Raw genomic sequence first — 12,192 nt, forward strand, 5'->3', positions numbered from 1 at the left:
TGGAGGTCTGAACCCACCATCCTTCTTACTGACGAAAAAGAAGCCTGCCCCAGCAGGAAAGGAGATGGGGTGAATTAACCTTTTAGCTAGATTCTCTAACTGGGGAGGTAACTTGGAAGTCTTGTGGTCATTTTAAACATAATTCTTTTTTTCCCACTTTCTGCCTCTGTTTCCAGCTCAAAAGTTGGCTATCACCCTTCATCTGTCATTTGGAAGTATTCTCTCAGTTCTGTCATTCAGTTAGTTCAGTTAAAATAATTCTTAAAAATATATATATATACAGGTGGCCCTCGGTTTACAACTCAATTGTATTTGCACCGTTTCAGAATAACAACCTTTTATTTCAGTCATGTGACTGCTATTGAAAAGCATTGAGAAGCAGTGCATTGATTAAAATGGCCAGTAGGTGGAGCTGTCCGCTTGTGTTGCATTAAAGATATGCAAGCCAAGCAAGCTGAAATTAATCAGTTTAACCAGACCTGAGCTATCGAGTAGCTTGAAAAGTAACAAGATCTTCCTGTCTATAAACCAGTCCAGATTGGAATGAATAGAAAGAACTGTTTGCAGGAAAATGCAAGTAAAGTATGTGTTGTGTGATTATTTTATTAGGTTTATAATGCTGTTTAGCAAATGTTTTTGTTCTTTCAACTTAGTTTAATTATATATTCTGTGTTGTGTGATTATTTTTTTTATTATAATGCTGTTTAGCATTTAAAGTCTTCATTTCAAAGCTTTAAAAATAATGTATTAGGTGTTACTTATGCCAATTTTGAGAGGGGCCTGGAACCTAACTCCCTCACTTCCCATTGACTTACATTATAAACTGGGTTTCAATTTACAATGGTTTCGATTTACAACCATTCCTTCTGGAACCTAACCCCGGCGTAAACCGAGGGCTACCTGTATATATATATATATATATATATATATATATATATATATATATATATATATATATATACTGTATATATATATATATATATATATATATATATATATACACACACACATACACACATTATAGAGTGGTCCACAGGATTCAAAATTGTGAGTTTAGTGGTCCATGAGGTCCGAAAGGTTGGTGACACCTGATCATTGTTTCTTAAATTAAGAACATCCTATCCTGTGTATAAATATATCTAGTTCCCAAATTGAGTTGATAATTGCACCAGCAAGGGTTTTAAAATATTTTAGAAACCTTATGTATGTTTTATATTGCATTTGAGATTTAACAGACACCGGTGTCATATTTTAACTAAATATTGTATAATATTAAGATTTATGTGATTTTAATTATCACACATGAGAGAAGTATTATCTTTTTATTTTGGAATCACTAGTTTTAACTATTAGAGCTACCCTTGCATTAATTTCTAACATTTTACCTACACTATTTTAGAGTATTGTGTTTTTGGGGGTTTAGCAGCTTTCTATGTGTTTTCTGACTAACTGTCAACACAATGACAGAAGGCCGTATCTTCTATCAAGACACAACCCTGGCATCAATTAAAAGGTAACTGCATTAAAGTTAAAGGGACACTGTAGTGAAAATTAAACTTTCATGATTCAGATAGAACATGCAATTTTAAACAACTTTCCAGTTTACTTCTATTAGCAAAATGTGTATAGTATTTTTATATTTACACTTTTTGAGTCACCAGTTCCTACTGAGCATGTGCAAGAATTCACAGACTATAAGTATATGCATTTGTAATTGGCTTATGTCTGTCACATAATACAGGGGGTGTGGAAATAGACATAACTGAAATTTGTCAGAAAAAAAATCTACTATTCCGATTTATCAAGGGCTGAATAGCCCCTGATTCCGCACAAGCCTTTAGGCTCGCTGGAAACAGCAGTTAAGAAGCAGCCATCTTAAGACCACTGCTCCTTAACTGGTCTGCCGCCTCTGAGGCTGCGGACATCAATCCGCCCGATCTCATACGATTGGGCTGATTGACACCCCCTGCTAGCGATGTTTTGTGCTTGTGCAATGTTAAATTCCGACAGCATATGCTGTCGACATTCAGCGATGTCGGGCAGACATGATTCGCTAGAGCAAATCATGTGGGCCCACCGTTTGGTAAATCAACCCCATAATGCTATTTTTTTTTTTTTTACATTTTTTTTTTTTCCAAAACTTTTTATTAAGAATCCACGATACAATGAGATCAACAGTATAAACAAAGAAAAATGCAGTAATAACAGTCGCAAAGTCAATCTTACAGGGAGAAATACGTGATAATTACCATGCATCCTAGATTCACGTTTTAACCTTTTTTCTTAAAACAATACCTAACTGATAATGACAAAGTTAAGGACATTTTCATGCTTATATCTTCATGCACAAAAGTCTACCTGAACATGTTATTCAAAAGCTGCGCTTATACTTGGACAGAATCTATTTTTATAACCGGCCAGAAGGCCTCTACGCGTTGTCGAGTGGGCTAGGTTGGGGCTCAATAGATTTATTATAATTTACCCAAGTTATTTGTAATTCTATAAATTGTTCCCTGTTATCATGTAGAAAGGAGCCATACTCCTCTAGTTCGATCAAATCTGTGACCTTGCTGCGCCACATGGTCAGCGAGGGAATCTCTGATGATCTCCAGTTTTGAGCTATCAGGACTTTCAGGCTATTCGTCATAATTTTTAGCAGAGGTTTGAAATGAGGTTGGGGTAGTTTAAATGATTTATTTAATAACCACACAAGGGGGTCCAATGGGATGCTTGTTTGAAAGATGTGTTCTATTTCTACAATTATTGTTCGCCACAATGAGTTTATCTGGGAGCACCACCACCACATGTGACTCATGCCACTACCCACATGTCCACACCGCCAGCAGCGATTATTGGTCTGCGAAAAGAGCTTGTGGAGCCTCCTAGGGGTCAGGTACCACCCATGTAGTATTTTATAGTTGAGTTCTTTAATAGATGCAGACATTGAGACTGACTTAGTATTATGAAAAATATTTGTCGCTGTCTGTGGCGTGATGATGACCCCCAGTTCCCTCTCCCACATCTCTATGGAGCGTGGTAAATTACCCGGTGGCCACTGGGTAATGATGCTATTGATATATGAAAGACTATGTTTAACTGGCGGTGTTGAAGTGTATATTTTCTCAATGTTGGTTAGTGGTCGTAGCATGTTTAGGTGTTGTTGGTGTGTTGTGATGTAGTGGTGCACCTTTCTGTATGTGAACCAATTGCTGGCCCAATTGTGACCTGCTTCTGTTAGTTGTCTTTGGAATTTCATCTGGTCATTAGTAGTTAGAGTCAGGAGTTGGACGTCAGAGCCTGGGTAATTGGGTTATTAATTTGTTTAAAGAGAACCTGGAAATCAGGGTTCCAGCACATAGAAGGAAGATTAAAACTAGGGCTAAGTGCCTCTTCCAATGAGACCCATCTTTTGTGTTCCCTATGGATCCTCCAGTCGAGGATTCTTTGGAGGAATATAGACCTACGGTACGAATCAATGTCCGGAACTCCAAGGCCTCCTTGGGGCGTGGGGCGGAACATTGTGAGTTTATTTATCCTAGGGGGACTGCTGTTCCAAATGAACGAGCTAAACAGCTGCTGCATCTGTGGAATGTATGTGCTAGGGAGTTGGATAGGGAGGGTCTGCATGATGGGAAGATATTCATTTTAATTGTGTTTATCCTCCCTAACCAGGACAAGCGTTTCCTGGTCCAGGATGAGAGGTCTCGCATTAAATCAGTTTTTATGTTTGAGTAATTCAACTTGTGCAGTAGGTCAGGGATGTCTGTTAGGTGAATCCCCAGATATTTTAGGGAATCTTTATTCCATTTAAATGGGCATATTTTAGTGATCAAGTCTTCCATTGAAGAGTCAATGGCCACCCCTAGCATCTCAGATTTATTTTGATTAATTTTATAATTAGAGAGATTATGAAATGTCTCCAATTCCTCAAGTAGATGAGGAATTGATTCCACTGGTGACAACAAAGTAAACAAGATATCGTCTGCGAAAAGTGACAATTTGTAATCTTTCCCCCCCACCCTCAGGCCCTGGATTTTGTTATTGGATCTAATTTTAGTAGCTAAAGTTTCAATGAGACAAGTGAAAAGCAAGGGGGATAAGGGACAACCTTGCCTAGTACCATTTGTAATCTGAAATGGGGGTGATAAGACTCCATTGAGGGCAATTCTGGCACTGGGTTTGTTATATAACGCAAAGATCTTGTCTAATATCTTATCACCAAATCCTTTTCAGCATCAGTGGAAATCCAGAGAGAGGGGATACGGTTTGTCTTAGCATACCATAGCAAGTGCAGGTTACGCACAGTGTTATCTCTTGCTTCTCGATATGGTACGAAGCCAACTTGGTCGCGATGTTTAATAGTAGGCAATATTAAATTGAGTCTATTAGCAATAATTTTAGCGAAAATCTTTATATCTGAATTCAGAAGGGAGATTGGTCTATAATTAGAGATAGATAAGGGAGATTTATTTGGCTTCGGGATTAATGTGACATTGGCCTGCAGGGCCGTAGGGGGAAAGGCCTTATCTTGTTCTATACTTTGGAAGTATGACATGAGGTGTGGGATCAGGATATCTCTGAAGGTTGTGTAGTAGGTGTTAATAAGTCCGCCTGGGCCTGGGGATTTACCCGTTTTAGTGATTTTATGGCTAGTTTAATCTCTTCAGTCGAAACGTGGGCGTCTAAATTAGTCCTCTGTTCGTCACTAATTTGGGGCAGGTGTAGCTGAGTCAGATAACCCTGAATGGCCTCCTGTGCTGGAGGGTGAACGTCCGCGGACAAGTTATATAATGAATGATAGTAGCGCCTAAAGCAGTCTGCTATGTCTTTTGATGAGTGCCAGTCGTTTCCTTTCTCGTCCTTAATGTGTAGGATATATCTACTGAGAGTTTTTCTTCTGAGTTGCCTGGCTAAGAGTCTACCTTGTTTGTTAGAGCCTTCAAAATAAGTTTTTTTAAAGAAGAGAGCATTGCGTTTAGCCTCTTTCCCTAAGTAACAGTTAAGCTGTAATCGTTTATGCTCTAGACTATCCAGGAGAGATCTGTCTTTCGGAAATAATTTGTGTATTTCTTGGAGTTTGTTTAAGTCAGTAAGTAGTGAAGTTAAGTAGTATTGTTGTTGTTTTGATCTGGCTGCCTTTGGAGCAATTAACTCGCCCCTAAGAACGCACTTATGGGCATTCCATATGTGTTGTTGACCCACATCTGGGGTATTATTTATCTCGAAGTAATCTTCGATAGCCTTAGTTAGGTGAATCCGTATCAATGGGTCCTTTAAGAGGGATTTGTCTAATCTCCAAGATCGTGATTGTTTGGCGTCTATAGCGAGACTAAATGTGCAGCTGACCATGGCATGGTCAGACCACGTTATGGGGTGTATCTCCGAGTGACTCGCATGCGCTAAACTATTAACATCTGTTAGTATGTAGTCTATTCTAGAATAGTTTTGGTGTGGGTGTGAATAAAAGGTGTAATCCCTTTCACATGGGTGGTGGAGTCTCCAGACATCGTGTATGGCCAGTGTGGTTAACTTGGATCTAGTTAGTTTCAGGGTCTTAGTGGGGATGGCTGATTTGCCAGCCGAACAATCTAGTGTTGGATTTAGGGCAGCGTTGAGGTCCCCCCCCCCCCCCGACGACCAAACCACCCCTTGAGGATTCTAGGAGTTTATTGCAAAGCTGGTGAAAGAAATTAGGGGCGTCTAGACTAGGGGCATATACGTTGGCTAAGGTTATAGGCTTGCGATTCAATAGCCCAGAGATAATTAAGTACCTACCCTGTTTGTCGTCTTGAAGACATTTTATATGATAGAAAGATCATGTTATCATGGTATCAAAATAATTTCTTACCCAAATAGAATTATAAATTATCAAATCATTTCAGTCAGGTTTGAGAACTGGTTTATGACATGCCGTAAAAGGGGTGCCTTGCTCCATCTCTGAAGGGGACTGACCAGAAACCTGACTTCAGCCAAAAATGTATTTAATGTTAAATTTAGCTAAATAATATTGTCATTTTACATGGGAGGCTACTGACAACAGCATAGATTACAATATTCCTTCAAATCTGCCTTTGGACAAGAATTTGTGCAGGTGAAGTATTCAGTTCTATTTCTTTTTTAAGACACAATGAGTCCACGGATCATCTAATTACTAATGGGATATTCACCTCCTGGTCAGCAGGAGGAGGCAAAGAGCACCACAGCAGAGCTGTGAAATAGCTCCTCCCTTCCCTCCCACTCCAGTCATTCTCTTTGCCTACCTTAGTGCTAGGAAGAGATAAAGTGAGGTGTTGGATTAGATTCTTCAATCAAGAGTTTATTATTTGTTAAAGTAGTGCCAGAGTGTGCTGCTTTGTTCTAGGGTGTAACCGTAGCCCATATCAGTCTCTTCAGTAGGGCTTTGGTGGCTTTAAAGCAGTGGGAACTTGTGGGACATAATCTCACTGCGCCTCCCATATATTGATGCTGCCCTAAATACAGAATACCTGAGAGATATTTACTCAGGGACATCTTCTTTTTCACAGGTCCATGGGAGGGAGAGGACCTCTTAAACCTGGTGAACTGCCTGTCTGTACGGCAGACATGTGAGGTAAGTGCCACTTTGTTTTTTCTGGGACTTTAAAATCTCAGAGTAAAGGGGAGGACTTTACTCGCACACATTTATTCTAAAGGGCTCAGGGAAGTCACTTGATGGATATTGGGACATATATTCTCAGTTTTCTGAGGGAACATGAAATATCTAAGAGCAGGCACTGGGGCTAGGAGACATGTTATTCAGGGCCTGGTGGTTTTCACAGCGGTGGCTTATTTTTCTCAAAATGCCTACCGGGAGAGGAGGTTGCGTGTGGTAACGCACACAATGGGCAGGGCTTCTGCTTACGGGCCTTTTCACTGCGCTTCCGTGGTTATATCCTAACGGAACAGGAACTTCTGTATCTGACTAGTAACGCAAGGTTCTTGCTGCTGCATGCGTTTTTAGAAGCGGATAAAGCAACGACATAGCCCTGTGGAGTCCGGATCATTGCACAACAAGAAGGAGGTTTTGCAGGTCCTGGAGTCAGGTAGGCACCTCAGCAGGGCTGCTGAGGTGTAGGGGTGTCATTTATTTTTTGATTTTCATGTTAATTTCATTTGTTACTGGTGCAGGAAAAAAAGTTGCACTTTTACATTTAAAAGCACAGTAACGTTTTTGCACTCAAAAATTTTTTGGTTACAAATTAAAATTTTTATTGCAAGATTGTATTATTGTGATCAGTATGGACCAAGGGGCTTTGCAAGATGTCACTTGCTCCTTGTGTTTTGACGCAAACGTGGAACCACCAATCCCTTTCTGTTCCTCATGTATTGAGAGGACTCTAAGTTACAGAGAAAAGATTTTTTCTGAGCAAAATATTTCTGGGGCAGATGTTGTCCAGGAATCTTATGACAATATGCCTTCTACTATTTCTGATGCGTTGTCTGCTTTTCCAATGTGGCAGGGAAAGCGTAAAAGGAAAATCAGATCAGTAAGCGATTGGCTGATAGATCTCAAAACTGCAGTTGGGAAAAGGAGGCTTTCCAATCCGAGAGACCTGGAGGAGTTGGCGAATGAAGAGTGGTCCAAAATTACAATAGAGAGGTGTAAGAAACTCATTGATTACAGGAAACAATTTCAGTTATTTTTTCCAAGGCGTGTGCTACTAAATATTAAATTGAGGGTGCCAATAATTTTGTCCAGTCCATTTTTGTGTGGAATGTGTCAGATTTGGCTTTTTTTTTCTCCACTATTTTTGTGTGATACCAATACAAACAAAAGAAATAAACATGAGAATGACTAAACATTTGTAATTGCAACAATTTTCTGGACGAAGTGGTGCACTATCTGACAGAAATGCAGGGGTGCCAATATTTTTGGCCATGACTGTACACAGTAATATTATATGTTTGCACTTATTATTTTTGGTTCACAATAAATATTTATTTAGTCAGTTTTGCCTTTGTTTAATATCTGAATCTCATTACCAAAGAGGCAACAGTATTATGTTTTAGTTGATTTTTCTATATTGTGTTTTTGGGGTTTATTTATTTTATTTTTTTTTGTAATAAATTTTTTAGGCCTAGATTTGGAGTTCGGCGGTAAAAGGGCTGTTAACGCTCCGCGGGCTTTTTTCTGGCTGCACCATAAATTTAACTCTGGTATCGAGAGTTTAATCAAATGCTGCGTTAGGCTCCAAAAAAGGAGCGTAGAGCATTTTTACCGCAAATGCAACTCTCGATACCAGAGTTGCTTACGGACGCGGCCGGCCTCAAAAACGTGCTCGTGCACGATTCTCCCATAGGAAACAATGGGGCTGTTTGAGCTGAAAAAAAACCTAACACCTGCAAAAAAGCAGCGTTCAGCTCCTAACGCAGCCCCATTGTTTCCTATGGGGAAACACTTCCTACGTCTGCACCTAACACTCTAACATGTACCCCGAGTCTAAACACCCCTAACCTTACACTTATTAACCCCTAATCTGCCGCCCCCGCTATCGCTGACCCCTGCATATTTTTTTTAACCCCTAATCTGCCGCTCCGTAAACCGCCGCAACCTACGTTATCCCTATGTACCCCTAATCTGCTGCCCTAACATCGCCGACCCCTATATTATATTTATTAACCCCTAATCTGCCCCCCTCAACGTCTCCGACACCTGCCTACACTTATTAACTCCTAATCTGCCGAGCGGACCTCACCGCTACTATAATAAATGTATTAACCCCTAAAGCTAAGTCTAACCCTAACACTAACACCCCCCTAAGTTAAATATAATTTAAATCTAACGAAATAAATTAACTCTTATTAAATAAATGATTCCTATTTAAAGCTAAATACTTACCTGTAAAATAAACCCTAATATAGCTACAATATAAATTATAATTATATTATAGCTATTTTAGGATTAATATTTATTTTACAGGCAACTTTGTAATTATTTTAACCAGGTACAATAGCTATTAAATAGTTAAGAACTATTTAATAGTTACCTAGTTAAAATAATAACAAATTTACCTGTAAAATAAATCCTAACCTAAGATATAATTAAACCTAACACTACCCTATCAATAAATTAATTAAATAAACTACCTACAATTACCTACAATTAACCTAACACTACACTATCAATAAATTAATTAAACACAATTGCTACAAATAAATACAATTAAATAAACTAGCTAAAGTACAAAAAATAAAAAAGAACTAAGTTACAAAAAATAATAAAATATTTACAAACATAAGAAAAATATTACAACAATTTTAAACTAATTACACCTACTCTAAGCCCCCTAATAAAATAACAAAGCCCCCCAAAATAAAAAATTCCCTACCCTATTCTAAATTAAAAAAGTTACAAGCTCTTTTACCTTACCAGCCCTGAACAGGGCCCTTTGCGGGGCATGCCCCAAGGATTTCAGCTCTTTTGCCTGTAAAAAAAACCATACCATACCCCCCCCCAACATTACAACCCACCACCCACATACCCCTAATCTAACCCAAACCCCCCTTAAATAAACCTAACACTAAGCCCCTGAAGATCTTCCTACCTTGTTTTCACCTTACCAGGTTCACCGATCCGTCCTGGCTCCAACATCTTCATCCAACCCAAGCGGGGGTTGGCGATCCATCATCCGGTGCTGAAGAGGTCCAGAAGAGGCTCCAAAGTCTTCCTCCTATCCGGCAAGAAGAGGACATCCGGACCGGCAAACATCTTCTCCAAGCGGCATCTTCAATCTTCTTCCATCCGGTGCGGAGCGGGTCCATCTTGAAGCAGGCGACGCGGATCCATCCTCTTCTTCCGTTGTCTCCAGACGAATGACGGTTCCTTTAAGGGACGTCATCCAAGATGGCGTCCCTCGAATTCCGATTGGCTGATAGGATTCTATCAGCCAATCGGAATTAAGGTAGGAATTTTCTGATTGGCTGATGGAATCAGCCAATCAGAATCAAGTTCAATCCGATTGGCTGATCCAATCAGCCAATCAGATTGAGCTCGCATTCTATTGGCTGATCGGAACAGCCAATAGAATGCGAGCTCAATCTGATTGGCTGATTGGATCAGCCAATCGGATTGAACTTGATTCTGATTGGCTGATTCCATCAGCCAATCAGAAAATTCCTACCTTAATTCCGATTGGCTGATAGAATCCTATCAGCCAATCGGAAATTCGAGGGACGCCATCTTGGATGACGTCCCTTAAAGGAACCGTCATTCGTCGGGAGACAACGGAAGAAGAGGATGGATCCGCGTCGCCTGCTTCAAGATGGACCCGCTCCGCACCGGATGGAAGAAGATTGAAGATGCCGCTTGGAGAAGATGTTTGCCGGTCCGGATGTCCTCTTCTTGCCGGATAGGAGGAAGACTTTGGAGCCTCTTCTGGACCTCTTCAGCACCGGATGATGGATCGCCAACCCCCGCTTGGGTTGGATGAAGATGTTGGAGCCAGGACGGATCGGTGAACCTGGTAAGGTGAAGACAAGGTAGGAAGATCTTCAGGGGCTTAGTGTTAGGTTTATTTAAGGGGGGTTTGGGTTAGATTAGGGGTATGTGGGTGGTGGGTTGTAATGTTGGGGGGGGGTATGGTATGTTTTTTTTTACAGGCAAAAGAGCTGAAATCCTTGGGGCATGCCCCGCAAAGGGCCCTGTTCAGGGCTGGTAAGGTAAAAGAGCTTGTAACTTTTTTAATTTAGAATAGGGTAGGGAATTTTTTATTTTGGGGGGCTTTGTTATTTTATTAGGGGGCTTAGAGTAGGTGTAATTAGTTTAAAATTGTTGTAATATTTTTCTTATGTTTGTAAATATTTTATTATTTTTTGTAACTTAGTTCTTTTTTATTTTTTGTACTTTAGCTAGTTTATTTAATTGTATTTATTTGTAGCAATTGTGTTTAATTAATTTATTGATAGTGTAGTGTTAGGTTAATTGTAGGTAATTGTAGGTAGTTTATTTAATTAATTTATTGATAGGGTAGTGTTAGGTTTAATTATATCTTAGGTTAGGATTTATTTTACAGGTAAATTTGTTATTATTTTAACTAGGTAACTATTAAATAGTTCTTAACTATTTAATAGCTATTGTACCTGGTTAAAATAATTACAAAGTTGCCTGTAAAATAAATATTAATCCTAAAATAGCTATAATATAATTATAATTTATATTGTAGCTATATTAGGGTTTATTTTACAGGTAAGTATTTAGCTTTAAATAGGAATCATTTATTTAATAAGAGTTAATTTATTTCGTTAGATTTAAATTATATTTAACTTAGGGGGGTGTTAGTGTTAGGGTTAGACTTAGCTTTAGGGGTTAATCAATTTATTAGAATAGCGGTGAGCTCCGGTCGTCAGATTAGGGGTTAATAATTGAAGTTAGGTGTTGGCGATGTTAGGGAGGGCAGATTAGGGGTTAATACTATTTATGATAGGGTTAGTGAGGCGGGTTAGGGGTTAATAACTTTATTATAGTAGCGCTCAGGTCCGCTCGGCAGATTAGGGGTTAATAAGTGTAGGCAGGTGTCGGCGACATTGAGGGGGGCAGATTAGGGGTTAATAAATATAATATAGGGGTCGGCGGTGTTAGGGGTAGCAGATTAGGGGTACATAAGTATAACGTAGGTGGCGGTCGGCAGATTAGGGGTTAAAAATTTTAATCGAGTGGCGGCGGTGTGGGGGGACCTCGGTTTAGGGGTACATAGGTAGTTTATGGGTGTTAGTGTACTTTAGGGTACAGTAGTTAAGAGCTTTATGAACCGGCGTTAGCCAGAAAGCTCTTAACTCCTGCTATTTTCAGGCGGCTGGAATCTTGTCGTTAGAGCTCTAACGCTCACTTCAGAAACAACTCTAAATACCAGCGTTAGAAAGATCCCATTGAAAAGATAGGCTACGCAAATGGCGTAGGGGGATCTGCAGTATGGAAAAGTCGCGGCTGAAAAGTGAGCGTTAGACCCTTTAATCACTGACTCCAAATACCAGCGGGCGGCCAAAACCAGCGTTAGGAGCCTCTAACGCTGGTTTTGACGGCTACCGCCGAACTCCAAATCTAGGTCTTATTGAGGTAATGCATAATAACATAGTTACAGTACATATGTCCAGAAACAGAACAATAAGGTGCCAGCAATATAGTTACAAATGCCATGCCAAACCCAGAGCTATACTAAGTACCTTCGAGTAAAAGCT

Source organism: Bombina bombina, chromosome 6 (genome assembly GCF_027579735.1).
Source record: "Bombina bombina isolate aBomBom1 chromosome 6, aBomBom1.pri, whole genome shotgun sequence".
Taxonomy (NCBI): domain Eukaryota; kingdom Metazoa; phylum Chordata; class Amphibia; order Anura; family Bombinatoridae; genus Bombina; species Bombina bombina.